General features: G+C 38.3%; 1 long non-coding RNA gene across 1 annotated transcript in view; it reads left to right on the top strand.

Annotated features, from left to right (window-relative positions):
- The window catches only part of LOC131191156 (uncharacterized), a 77,322-nt gene extending 64,720 nt beyond the window's left edge, over positions 1–12,602 (top strand). The window contains exons 2-3 of the long non-coding RNA XR_009153440.1: positions 10,809–10,867; positions 12,374–12,602. This is a non-coding gene — a long non-coding RNA (uncharacterized LOC131191156). The remainder of the gene's footprint in view (positions 1–10,808; positions 10,868–12,373) is intronic.
- The last annotated feature ends 1,242 nt before the right edge of the window (positions 12,603–13,844 follow it).

The raw sequence follows: 13,844 nt of genomic DNA on the forward strand, positions 1-13,844 counted from the left end.
TAGAAACAAACAACCTACTCTCTAATAAACAATTTGGTTTCAGAAAAAAATTATCATGTAACTTACAACTTCTCCACTGCAAAAATATATGGACTACTAATCTTGATCAAGGCAAAGCAATAGAAGCAATCTACATAGACTTCTGCAAAGCTACTACACGATAAACTTCTCCTAAAACTAAAATCCTATGGCATTTCAGGACCTCTTCACAATTGGATAACTGCTTTCCTGTCAAACAGACAACAAGTGGTAAAAATTGGCAATGCTCTATCAAATCCTGTTCCTGTCAAAAGTGGCGTTCCTCAAGGCAGCGTTCTTGGATCAACACTCTTCATACTATACATAAATGATCTCTATGACCATATCTCAAGTTATTATGTTCTCTTTGCTGATGATGTTAAACTATTTAACACCACCAACAATACTACTACCCTTCAAAAAGACCTTGACTTTGTATCCGATTGGTCCAAAACTTGGCAATTCGAAATCTCAACCAGCAAATGCTCAGTCTTAAATATCAGGAAAAAGAACCCACACACTAAGTACAAGCTTAATGGACATTACCTTACAGATGACCCTCACCTTGTTAAAGACCTTGGAGTTTTCATATCAAATGATCTAAGTGACAAAGCCCACTGCAACTACATAGCAAAAAAGGCTCTAAGAGTTGTAAACCTAATTCTGCGTAGCTTCTTTTCCAAAAACTCTACACTACTAACCAGAGTATTCAAAATATTTGCCAGACCCATTCTTGAATACAGCTCACCTGTCTGGAACCCATACCACATCTCTGACATTAATACAATTGAACGAGTCCAGAAATATTTTACAAGAAGAGTTCTCCACACCTCTGTAAACAACAAAATACCTTACTCCACCAGACTTGAAATCCTGGGATTAGAAAACTTAGAACTCTGCTGACTCCGACAAGACCTGTGTTTAACACACAGAATCATCTATTGCAACGTCCTTCCTGTTAAAGACTACTTTAGCTTCAATAGCAATAATACAAGAGCAAACAATAGATTCAAACTTAATTTTAAACACTTCAATCTTGATTGCAGAAAATATGACTTTTGTAACAGAGTTGTTAATGCTTGGAATACGCTACCTGACTCTGTGGTCTCTTCTTAAACTCCCAAAAGCTTTAACCAAAAACTATCTACCATTGACCTCACCCCATTCCTAAGAGGACTATAAGGGGCATGCATAAGTGCACAAAAGTGCCTACTGTTCCTATCCTATTGTTTCCTTTCAATATATGTGCTTGTATATAATGTTGTGACAAAAATAAATAAATAAAAATAAATAAATACCACTGAGAAGTCTGCAGGACAGAGAATCCAACCAAATCAGTATCACCCAAACCAGTCTTGAACCACCACATGAGGACGCCTCCTCATTCATGCTCATAGTGTTTTCCTGGGGACTGTTACAAAAACAAAATATATCCATTCACTTCCTCCAAGTTTTCTATGGGAAAGTGTGAAAAAACAAGTTTTCCATCTCCTGGGTCTCCCATCCACTTCTCAAGCCACCAAACCAGAACTTTAAAGAAGAGGAACAATAAGCAGCCATTCAAAGCAGAACATGCTGTAGAAAAGGGACAGTTTGTTGGACTCCGTAACTAAAAATGAGGTTTCTGATCAGTGGTGAAATCCAAATTTTTTTACTACCGGTTCTGTGAGCAAGGCTTGGTGAGGGTGGTGTGGCTTGATAGGCGTGTTTTGGTGGGAGTGGCCGGGAAGGCTACTGCAAAATCTCCATTCCCACCCAACTCCAGGGAAAGGATACTGCAAAATCCCCATTCCCTCCCTACTCCTGGGAGAAGGATATTGCAAAATCTCCATTTCCACCCCACTCTGGGGTCAGCCAGAGGTGGCATTTGCCAGTTCTCCGAACTACTCAAAATTTCTGCTACTGGTTTTTTGAACTGCTCAAAAATTCTGCTACTGGTTCTCCAGAACCTGTCAGAACCTGCTGGATTTCACCCCAGCTTCTGATCATGCTTAGGAATATCTTTAACTGCCAGGAACTGCCAGGGTTGAGAATTTTCTTTGAATGTCACGTATCCAAAGAAATTGAAAAAATCTAGGCCATAGAGAAATGGAAGGCTTTTACGCCCCAAAGGTGCTTTGGAGCTTCATCTCTTCCATCTTTCAGAGCAAACTTGGGTGTGTCTTTCTCTTTCTGTGTCTCCCTCCAACACGTCCATTTTGAAGCAAATCCATCATTTTCAAGAACTTCCTTTCAATTGCAGTTGTGACTTTGAATGATTTTTTAAAATAGAAATCGCACAGCTTTTTCTTTCGTGAAGGAAGTTACACAATATGTAATCTTCAAACATTTGACAGTAGGCCACCCAATCTTTTTCACTGGGTGTCTGTAATGAGCTGAAACAAAGGCAATAAAAAAAAAATCAATGAAAATGAAGAGTTTTTAAGTGGCAGTGTTGTCATCAGCTGCCAAAAAAATTGAATCACATATTAACACAATTTCCTTTACTGGAACAGTCTAACGTTTTGCACATCAGTGTTTGAAATAAAAAAAGAGAAAGAGAGAGACTTGGAAACAGACAAACAAAGAGAATTATAAGAATCATAAGAACAGAAATGTTGACATATATTTCTATTAAACCAGAAATATTCTTTTGTCTTTAAGGATCATTTTTTATCTATAAATATAAAGATTCTGGTTCATTCTTTCATGCCTGGTGGTCCTCAGTCCAGCTAGGCATGATCAGAATAATATAAATGCTTGAAGAATCCTATTTTTGCAAATATATGAAGACAACTGTGTTTTCTGGGCCAATGTAGAAATCATAACTTTATTATCCCTGGTTTTCATATTTCCCAGTTATCTATTCTGAGAGTAGATCTGTTTCAAATGATGTTCTGAAAATATGTATTTAAACATTGTGTTTTGGGGTAAATTACACATTAATCTAGAATTAGAAACATGCTTTGGACTGGAAACAAGTCTGATTGGGCCATGCCTACACACAACCTGGGAAAGGAATTTTTGGAGACCACTTACAGTTTATTTTGCATTGATGACATTAGGAAATTATTGAAGATGAATATATGTTGCTCAGGAATGATGTGTTGCATTGGTAAAGATCTCTGAGCTTGGTTTTTGGATTGTAGCTATTTTTTTAAAAAAACCTCCTCGGTTAACAGTTAATAATACCAATTCAGTAGTTTTGAAGAAGCATAGATTATTGTTGGCAGAGGTTTTATATTATTTTGTCCTTCCTGTTGTGTACATGCTTGGAAAAACAGTCTTACTTTGCAGGTCATTGATGCTTTGTTGATGATAGGGAATTTATTTAGCTGATAAGCCTGTAGTTCTTCTTAGTTATGTTATGGTTGCTTCCTGTTTGTTTAGGGATGTTGATATTGGTGATGTAATATAGGAGGAGGTTGTTCTTTTCCTTTCATTGTTGACTCTGTAGTTGAGTTTGGGTTATTACATTAATAAAGAGATGGGTCTAGTTCATCTAGAGCAGGGGTGTCAAACTCAAGGCCCGTGGGCCAGATCTGGCCCTCAGAGGAGCTCTGTTTTTGCTGGCAGAGGGCTGCAGGAGGCTGTCACAGCCAAAAACGGAGGGCGCCCCCCCGCCCGGGCTACATTTTTGCTGGCAGGGGGTTAGCAAAACAAAATAAAAACAAAACAAAAAGAGAAATGTTCCCCCTTTTGCATTTGAGCATGCAAGAAGGGACAGGAAAGGAGAAAAGGAACAAGGAAAGAAAAAGAAAAAGAAGGGAAGATGGGAAGATGGGAAGAGAGCAAGGAAGAAAAAATAAGGAACGAGGAGAAGGAAGAAGAAAGGAAAATGAAGAGGGAAGGAAAAAAGAAGAAAAGGAAGGAAGGAAGGAAGGAAGGAAGGAAGGAAGGAAGGAAGGAAGGAAGGAAGGAAGGAAGGAAGGAAGGAATTTATAATGAAAGTGAAGGAGGGTTTCAGGGAAGTCCTGCCTTAGCATTTGGACACCGCAGGTGCCCTCAATATGAATGATATCGAGTTGGCCACACCCACTGTGGCCATGCCACATCCCTGGTCATGGTCTCCAAGGTCAAACACAACCTTGATGTGGCCCTCAATGAAATCGAGTTTGATACCCCTGATCTAGAGTCGGGTTTTAAATTTGTCTGATTCTTGAATAATTGTTTTGTGTTGATGGCTAATTCTAAGGTAGTTGCTTACGTCTTTTGAAAGCCATAATCAGGGATATAAAAAAATACATTTAGCTTGCCAAATACCTGCCAGCAGTTAACACGCTGTTTAATTTCCTTTATTGTATCACATATAATTTTCAAGAACAACCTCTCCCTATGTCTAAAGAAAAGTTTTCAATCAGTGTGTGCTACCTGCCGGTATGCTGGCGAAACATGGACACTAACCTTACAATCAATTCAAAAGCTACAAGTGGTATAAAGAGCCATGGAAAGATACATGCTTGGCATTACAAGACAAGATAGAAAGATCTACATGTGGATTAGAACAAACAAAAGTATCAAGAGAGTAAAAGAATTGAAATGGAAATGGGCTGGTTACATAGCAAGAAGAATTGGTGGCAGGTACATCAAGGCAGTCATAGAATGGATCCCATTTGATAAAAAGCATCCACAAAAGACAATGGATCAGCACAAAATCAGCAAATATTGCAGATCAACCAGAAAAAGAAAGCTCAGGACCATATAGGTTGAAAACATGCAGAAGAAGCCTTCACCCCACAGTAGATAGGCAATGGCTAGAATGAAATGTAATCAGACATAAGTCAATATGTCTGTTGATTACTTGGTTGGACTGGACTGCCATGTTACTAACAAGTTGAATATAAATTTTGTATGTATTTGTATGTAGATATACATTTAAATATGAGAATGTGTCTAAAAAAATGTGGGGTTCCTCTGCACTTCTTTCTGTATGTTAAATAGGCAAAAAAACTTATCCAGTTTATTTATTTATTCCATTTGTATGTGGCCAAATCAGTAAAGATTCACAGAAATGCCAAAGCATCTTCTATAGGTGTACTGAGAGAATAATCAAAGTTGGCCTTTGGTTGCAAAAAGACTAAACACTTTGATCTGTTACACTACAGTTTTCTGGAAGAGGCTACAGTTAGAATAAAACCCATGTAATTAATAGTAATAACAACAGAGTTGGAAGGGACCTTGGAGGCCTTCTAGTCCAACCCCCTGCCCAGGCAGGAAACCCTACACCATCTCAGTCAGATGGTTATCCAACATTTTCTTAAAAATTTCCAGTGTTGGAGCATTCACAACTTCTGCAGGCAAGTTGTTCCACTTATTAATTGTTCTAACTGTCAGGAAATTTCTCCTTAGTTCTAAGTTGCTTCTTTCCTTGATCAGTTTCCACCCATTGCTTCTTGTTCTACTCTCAGGTGCTTTGGAGAATAGCCCGACTACCTCTTCTTTGTGGCAACCCCTGAGATATTGGAACACTGCTATCATGTCTCCCCTAGTCCTTCTTTTCATTAAACTAGACATACCGAGTTCCCGCAACTGTTCTTCATATTTTTAGCCTCCAGTCCCCTGATCATCGTAGTTGCTCTTCTCTGCACTCTTTCTAGAGTCTCAGCATCTTTTTTACATCACGGCGACCAAAACTGAATGCAGTATTCCAAGTGTGGCCTTACCAAGGCATTATAAAGTGGCACTAACACTTCACGTGATCTTGATTCTATCCCTCTGTTTATGCAGCCCAGAACTGTGTTGGCTTTTTTAGCAGCTGCTGCACACTGCTGGCTCATATCTAAATGGTTGTCCACTAGGACTCCAAGATCCCTCTCACAGGTACTACTTATTGAGCAAGGTACCACATATACGGTACCTGTGCATTTTGGGTTTTTAGCCTAAATGTAGAACCTTACTTTTTTCACTGTTGAATTTCATTTTGTTAGATAGCGCCCAATGTTCAAGTCTGTCAAGATCCTTCTGTAACTTGAGCCTATCTTCTGGAGTGTTGGCTATTCCTGCCGGCTTGGTGTCCTCTGCAAATTTGATGAGTTCCCCATCTATCCCCTTGTCCAAGTCCTTGATGAAGATGTTGAAGAGTACTGGGCCTAAAACAGAGCCTTGGGGTACTCCACTGCATACTTCGCTCCATGTGGATGTAGTTCCATTGTGGACTACACATTGAGTGCAGTTGGTCAGCCAGTTACGAATCCATCTGGTGGTGGTGCTGTCTAACCCACATTTTTCTATTTTATCTAGTAGTGGGTTATGGTCTACTTTATCAAATGCTTTACTGAAGTCCAAGTAAATTATATCGACAGCATTCCTCTGGTCTACTAATTTTGTCACTTTTTCAAAGAATGCAATAAGATTAGTCTGGCATGATCTGTTTTTGACAAACCCATGTTGGCTTTTGGTTATTACTTTGTTTGCAAAGTAATTACAGTCCAGTTCCCCCAAAGACTGAAATTCATTAATTTTAATCCAGTGCAGAGATAATCAACAGATAAAGTGCAGAGCTAATCAATAGATATAACTACAAAGTTTAGAATACAAGAAAGGACAATAGAAGAATTGCAGTGTTTTGGCTTCCTCCATATTTTTTCATCAGCTTCTATTCTAATGCAAAAAAGACTCTGTTTCTGTGTAAAAGGAAATTTTACAGCAAATCTTTTTTCCCCTAGTAAATAATAGTAAATCATCAGGAATATTTCAACCCTGAAGTCTTCCTTAATTTACTTTTATTCTGATATGTTATAAACTTTCTGATTTTTGAAGAGTTTTCACTATCTACATAAAACTGCCTAATAATTTTGCTGCCCACCTTACAGACTATATTAAATTGCAAATATGGGTTAGATGTAACCTGATTACGTCTATTTTCTTTTTACTCGGGTCTTTACAACTGCCTATTTCTTAGCAACTCAAGTGTTTACAAAGTCAGTAAAAATGAGAGCATTGCCTGTCAGCATTTGCAGCATTTAAAAAAACATTACAAGAAGGCTAATTACAGTAACTTGTAAAAAATATTGCTTATGCTGCTCAAATGAATGGAAATTAGAATTTTGTAAGGTTCAGAGAAAGTGATCAAGAAATTAGTCCAAAGGGCTTGGGAGCAAATGAAGAAAACTTGAGTATAATCTGTACAAGAATCTTCCTTCTGGAGATGTATCCTTTCCAATTGCTGACAAAATGAACAAAGAAATATTATTTCTATATCATGGCAATTACTTAAACCCTCTATTTTTCTATTCCAACTTTGCAATGTTTCTGCAGGTTTCAGGCAAACTTATAGGAGGAAAACTTTAAAAAGTTATCTGTTGCTAGTAAAATTGTAGCCAAAGGTTCATCAGGTCCATAAATTGAAGACATTTCATTGTGAAATAAGGCATTTCGCTTATGAACCTATGCATAACATATAGTACGGTATTTAGTGACAGATAGTCCTGTGCAGGTGATTTATTCTGATTTAGGAGAAGAACAACAAAGATGATTAGGGGACTGGAGACTAAAACATATGAAAAGCATTTGAAGGAACTGGGTATGTCTGGTATAGTGAAATAAAAAAAAAGACTAGAGATGATATGATAGCAGTGTTTCGATCAATATCTAAGGGGCTGCCACAAAGAAGAGGAGGTCAATCTTTATTCTCCAAAGCACCTGAAGGCAGGATGAGAAGCAATGGATGGAAACTAATCAAGGAGAGAACCAACCTAGAACTAAGGAGAAATTTCCTGACGGTTAGTACAACTAATCAGTGGAATGACTTGCCTCCAGAAGTTGTGGGTGCTCCAATACTGGAGATTTTTAAGAAGAGATTTGACAACCATTTGTCTGAAATAGTACAGAGTTCCCTACCTGAACAGGGGGCTTTTCTAGAAGATCTCCAAGGTCCTTCCGAGTCTGTTCTTCCATAAGTGAAATGTTTATGGGTAAACTGAAAAATCCTGGTACACTTTCCTTGTGGAATATGCCTGGCTGGCTACTAAAGGTTGTGAATAGTCTCAAAAAACTTTTTCATTTTGGACAGAGTCTTCATCCAACTGCTCCTTCAATGCAGCTCTTTGAAATGAAGTTGTCCCTCCCCTCTGCTTAAGTCAAGGTAGCCTCTTTTTTGGTCTTGGTTAGTGTGTGTGGATGCGCAGAAAACTTGTTCGCTGATGTCACAGAGCGAGGCAAAGCAGACAAGAAGCCTTTAGCTGAAGGCACTGACGTAGAGGGACTGACTTTTCAATACAGATAGTTCTCCTCTTACGACCACAACTGAGCCCAGAATTTATGTTGCTAAATGATAAATTTGTTAAGTGAGTTTTACCTCATTTTACCTCTTTTCTTGACACATCTGTTAAGTGAATCATTGCATTTATTAAATTAGCAACCGGGTTGTTAAATTAATCTGGCTTCCGCATTGACCTTGCTTGTCAGAAAGTTGCAAAAGGTGATCACATGACCCCAGGACACTGCAACTGTCCTAAATATGAACCAGCTGTCAAGCACCCAAATGTAAATCATGTGACCATGGGGATGTGGCAATGGTCATAAGGGCAAAAAATGGTCATAAATCACTTTTTTCAGTTCCACTGTAACTTCGGAGGGTCACTAAACGAACTGTTAGTGGATTACCTGTATTACGATGGCAAGTTGCTTCAAAGAGGCTGTGGAAAGCAAAGCCACACTGCATTGTTTAGCAGTGTGTAGATGTCTTGCTTTCAAGGTTGACTCAGCCTTCCATCCTTCCAAGGTCGGTAAAATGAAGACCCAGGTTGTTGGGGACAATATGCTGACTCTGTAAACCGCTTAGAGAGGGCCGCTAAGCATTGTGAAAGAGTATATAGTATTGTTATTTCTCTCCTGGCTTTTTCATTTTAGGTGAATCTAAGAGACTTTTTCTACAAAGCTTTTTCAGATCAGGAAGCACAACAAGCTGCGGAACTCTATCTCTCTACAACAATAACATTCAAACCTATCATCATTGCATTAAATTAATTTTAAAAAGTGTGGAAAGTACTACCAGAAACTCAGTTTTGATGGCAAATGAGTGAGTTCAAAATGAAAAACAAAATCTTTCTCTTTGTTAATGCAAATCAAAGAGCTACTAATGAATATGAATTATTCCTGGCCTTCATTCCAGGTCAGATATTATTAAATTTGTGAATGGTGGTTACCAATTGACCAAAAAAATAGAAAAATCCTCCTGTTGTCATTGTAAAACTGATGGCACTGAAAGTCTTCTATGAAAATGTCTTGCACATTGGAAAAAAGAATCTAAACACTAAATAAAAGCTTGATGGACATTACCTTACAGATGATCCCCACCCTGTTAAAGACCTTGGAGTTTTCATATCAAATGATCTAAGTGCCAAAGCCAACTGCAACTACATCGCAAAAAAGGCTTTAAGAGTTGTAAACCTAATCTTGTATAGCTTCTTCCCCAGAAAGATTACACTACTAACCAGAGCATATAAAACATTTGTTAGACCAATTCTTGAATACAACTCGCCTGTCTGGAACCCACACCTCATTTCGGGCATTAATACAATTGAGCGTGTCCAGAAATATTTTACAAGAGTTCTCCACTCCTCTTTTTATAACAAAATACCTTAGGCCACCAGACTTGAAATCCTGGGCTTAGAAAATGTAGAACTCTGCCGCCTTCGACATGATCTGAGTTTAACTCATAAAATCATCTATTACAATGTCCTTCCTGTCAAAGACTACTTCAGCTTCAATTGCAACAATACACGAGCACACAGTAGATTTAAGCTAAATGTGAACCGCTCCAATCTAAGAGCACCAGCGTGCCTACCATTCCTGTCCTAATTTCCCTTTGATTGTATCCAATTCATATAGTTATTTCATGCTCATGCTTATATATATGCTTATATATCGTATAGTTATTTCTTGCTTATGCTTATATATACTGTTATGACAAATAAACAAATAAATTAAAAAAAAAATCCAAAATCTGTAGTTGAAAAATTCCTGTCTTTGGCTTTGTCCTTCATTTGAATCAGGCTTTCTATTCAGATTTAGGGAATTTAAATCGCAAATTGATTTTTTTAATTGAATAGTTACAGTTAGGATCATGGGTAAAATTAAAACCAGTATCATTAAAATTTGTTAACAATGACAAGCTTAGGGCAAAAGATGGTTTTGTCATTGTCCTGAATATTGGGAAAATAAGGGCCAAATGCATTTCCATAGTCCATTCTGTTGTGTACATGCACCTATTCAGAGGTATACATTGGTCAGAATTGGCATGTGGCAGGGATGGTATTCACTTACCTTCGCTACCGATTTGCAAATGTGAGCACGTGTGCCTCCTCCACGCATGCACAGAGCCTTCTGAGGAAGGGCAGAGGGTCAAAAATGGGATGTGATGACCAGTAGTGGGTTTCAAAACCAGGTGCTACTGGTTCACTATTGGCAGTGGGTGGTGTGGCGCTTCTGCGCACGCACAGATCATTTTTGATGACATCTGGGTGGGTGGGTGGAGCCTCCCGCCGCAGCCGCTACCAGTTTTCCCGAACTGGGGCGAACCGGGAACAACTCACCACTGGTAATGACGTCTGAGTGGATGGGCAGAGCCTCCTGCTGCCGGCACTACCGGATTGTGCGATCCAGATAGAACCGGCTGAATTTCACCACTGGCATGTGAGTGTATAAAAGTGATTGATGATTGATGGTGAAGTTGACAGACATAATCTTGTGATGAAAACTCTGCCAGATGCATGTTAAAAAAAGGGGTTTTAATCAAGCAGTGGTGACTGCCGTCTTAACTTTTCTGATTCCCTTTGTGGACATTGCTTCAAAACATCCCAAATTCACAGGTAGTTCTTTGAAGAAAGAGAGTCGTCTTCAACAACTGCCGTGGGGAAAGCATCTACAGGTATTCTTGTTCTTTTCTTTAAGCTACCATTCTTGATAAACAACCCTGTGAAGGCTTTGACAAGCATGCATAATTTATTGCCGTCAACATGCAAAAGATTTTCTCTCTCTGCTGAGCAGACGGGCAGAATTAAGTTTCTTGGAAAATACCATAGAAACCTTTGCTTGAAACCTTCCTGAATGTCTTAGATACCTCATGGAAGTGGAAATGATACCACCAGCCCTTGGAACAGGGAACCCTAGGTTGACAAAGCTCCCTCTTCACTGAAATGTCCCAAGGGTGCTTTTTTCAGGAGGCAACTGGACTTTCTTGTTTTTTCTTTGAAGAAGTTTTGCTTCTCATCCAGGATACTTCTTCAGCTTTGACAGAATAGCGGGGAATGGAAGGATTTATACTCCTTGCAGACAACTGGTCATCTGCATCCTTTTAGAGGGTTGTTGGATGCAAATGACCAGCTGTCTGCAAGGAATATAAATCCTTTCATTCCCCGCTGTTCTGTCAGAGCTGAAGAAGCTTTTTGGATGAGAAGCGAAACATCTTCAAAAGAAAAAACAAGAAAGTCCAGTTGCCTCCTGAAAAAGTACCTTTGGGACAACCATGACCTGGATGACTGAGAATTTCTACAGATTTCCTCACTGAAATATTACATAAAGCTTGAAGAACAGGCAGGAATCATCCTTATCAACCATTTTGGTTTACGCTTGGTCAAAATTTAGAGGTAAATGATCAATGTGTTTCTTAAAGGTCACAAGATTTTTCTTGAATCAGATTAAAGCTGTGCGACAGGCTCCAAGTACCACAGCTGTATTTGAGAGTTCATCTATATATTGTCTATGTTTTCAGTCACAAATTCAATTCATTTTCCAACCCTGGCTGAAGGATCCACTGAATTGTATCCTGCTGGCTTGGATCCTGCATATTTGACAGGATAACAGCTTCCTGGCTGTATGGATGACATTTCGCAGCAGTAAGGAACAAATACTCTGGAGGACCAAACTTTAAAAACAATCCCTATTTGTGGGACAGTGCTCAAAAGTCACTTGATTTATCATTCACTCATCTAATGTGTCAAAGTTTCATATTTCCCCGGAAAGTAGGGTAAAAGAGAAAAGCACATGGAAATCTTAAATAATACATGCAATCATCCTAAAAGAGCTAGTGATTCATACGCCATCTGGATAGTTCACTTTTTGTTTTTAACAAGGTCACAGCCACATTTTCCAGGTGAATATTCTCATTTGGTGAATTTCATTAAGAAATTCTTAATGAAATTAGGGTATTGTTAACAGAGATACAAAAAAAGTCACTGTTCATGGAAGGTTTCAAAGGGAAATTAAAAATGAAAGTTTATTTTTCAGTTACCTACAGTACACTTCCTGATACTTCTGTAGATAGTAGCAATCATCACATAGGGTTGAAAGTATGCGGTGAAATTTAATCCCGTATCTTCTTTTTCTTACCAGTTTTAATTCAATTTGCTGAAAGGTAATTTGTTTTCTTCCTTAGAAGAACTTTGTCAATTGCCAGCTTTCAAAGACAACTCTGAAAGGCCATTCCTGTTCCATGCATTTGAAGAGGAGCACTTTTTCTAGATTTACCACGGACTTGCCCACTCAAGCTTCAGCTACTTTATTATACCATTAGATCAGATAGGCAGACATGAAATGTACTTATTTGTTTATATTTCTCCTGTACTTCCCAAAGTAGCTTCTAATAAACATGCTTTTAAAAACCACACATGCAAACGTGTGTGTTTTTGTGTGGAGAGAGGGGGGGGGGAAGAGAGGGGGGGAGAGAGAGAGAGAGGGAGAGAGAGATGGGAATACACTAAATGGCACAATCCAGAAGCTGGCCTTGTGTGGAGCAGAGGTCTTCAAACTTGGCAGTCTTAAGACTTGTGGAATTCAACTCCCAGAATTCTCCAGCCAGCATAGTTTGAAGACCTCTGGTGTAGAGGAACATTTGCACAGTGTATGGGCTAGCGTAGACCCTCTCAAGTCCAGATGGGAGATTCCACAGAAGATGGAGAATAAGATCCTGAGGGATTTCCAGATTCAGACAAGGTGGTGATAGATGTAGTGGTGCCAAGTGACAGCAACATCAGGAAGAAGAAGTATGAGAAACTGGAGAGGTACCAGGATCTGAAGAAGGAACTAGACAGGATTTATTTTATTTATTTTATTTATTTATTTTGTCACAACAATATATGTAGGTATCATACAAAAATAAATACATAATAAAAATAATAAATAAATAAACATAATAAAAAAAAATAAAAAATAATAATAAATAAATAAACATAATAAAAAAAAATAAAAAAAAATTAGTAAAGGCTGAAGAGATTCCACTGGTGGCAGGAGCACTCAGGACTGTATCTCCATAAGCTGGGAGAGTAGCAGGTCTGAATAAAGCAGGTTTATTTAAGAAAAGCCAGAGGATGAAGACACTGTAAGATGTATAAAATGAACAACATCGGAATTCTCTGTCCAGAAGAATGCAATGCTAGGAAAAAGCTAAGCGGACCTGAGATTGAGGAATACATAGACCACCCATAGGGATGAGAAAGGAATTTTTTTTAAAAAAAATATATAATTGATGGATGACAGTTGTGCCTATGTATGTACACATACATATACCACACACAGAGGCACATCATCAATTATCATGTGTTAATGTGGAAAAAGAAATCACTCATCTTTTCAATCATTTTCTTATTTTCTAGCCTACTTTTCCACATAGAAGAGCAATGAAGGCAGTTAATGTTATAAAGAATACAAATACTAAATTTAAAAAACAAAACAGCACAGGTAATATTGATCAATATATTGACCAAGTCAATTAAGTACCGGTAATTAAATTCCTAATGAACAACATGCATCTTTACCCACTGTGTCACTGCTGAGATAATGGCTTCTAAGCCCAATGGTCAAGGAAGGCATGCATTGCATAGCCTAGGTTGCAATTTATTTATTCATTA

Source organism: Ahaetulla prasina, chromosome 2 (assembly GCF_028640845.1).
Source record: "Ahaetulla prasina isolate Xishuangbanna chromosome 2, ASM2864084v1, whole genome shotgun sequence".
Lineage (NCBI taxonomy): Eukaryota > Metazoa > Chordata > Lepidosauria > Squamata > Colubridae > Ahaetulla > Ahaetulla prasina.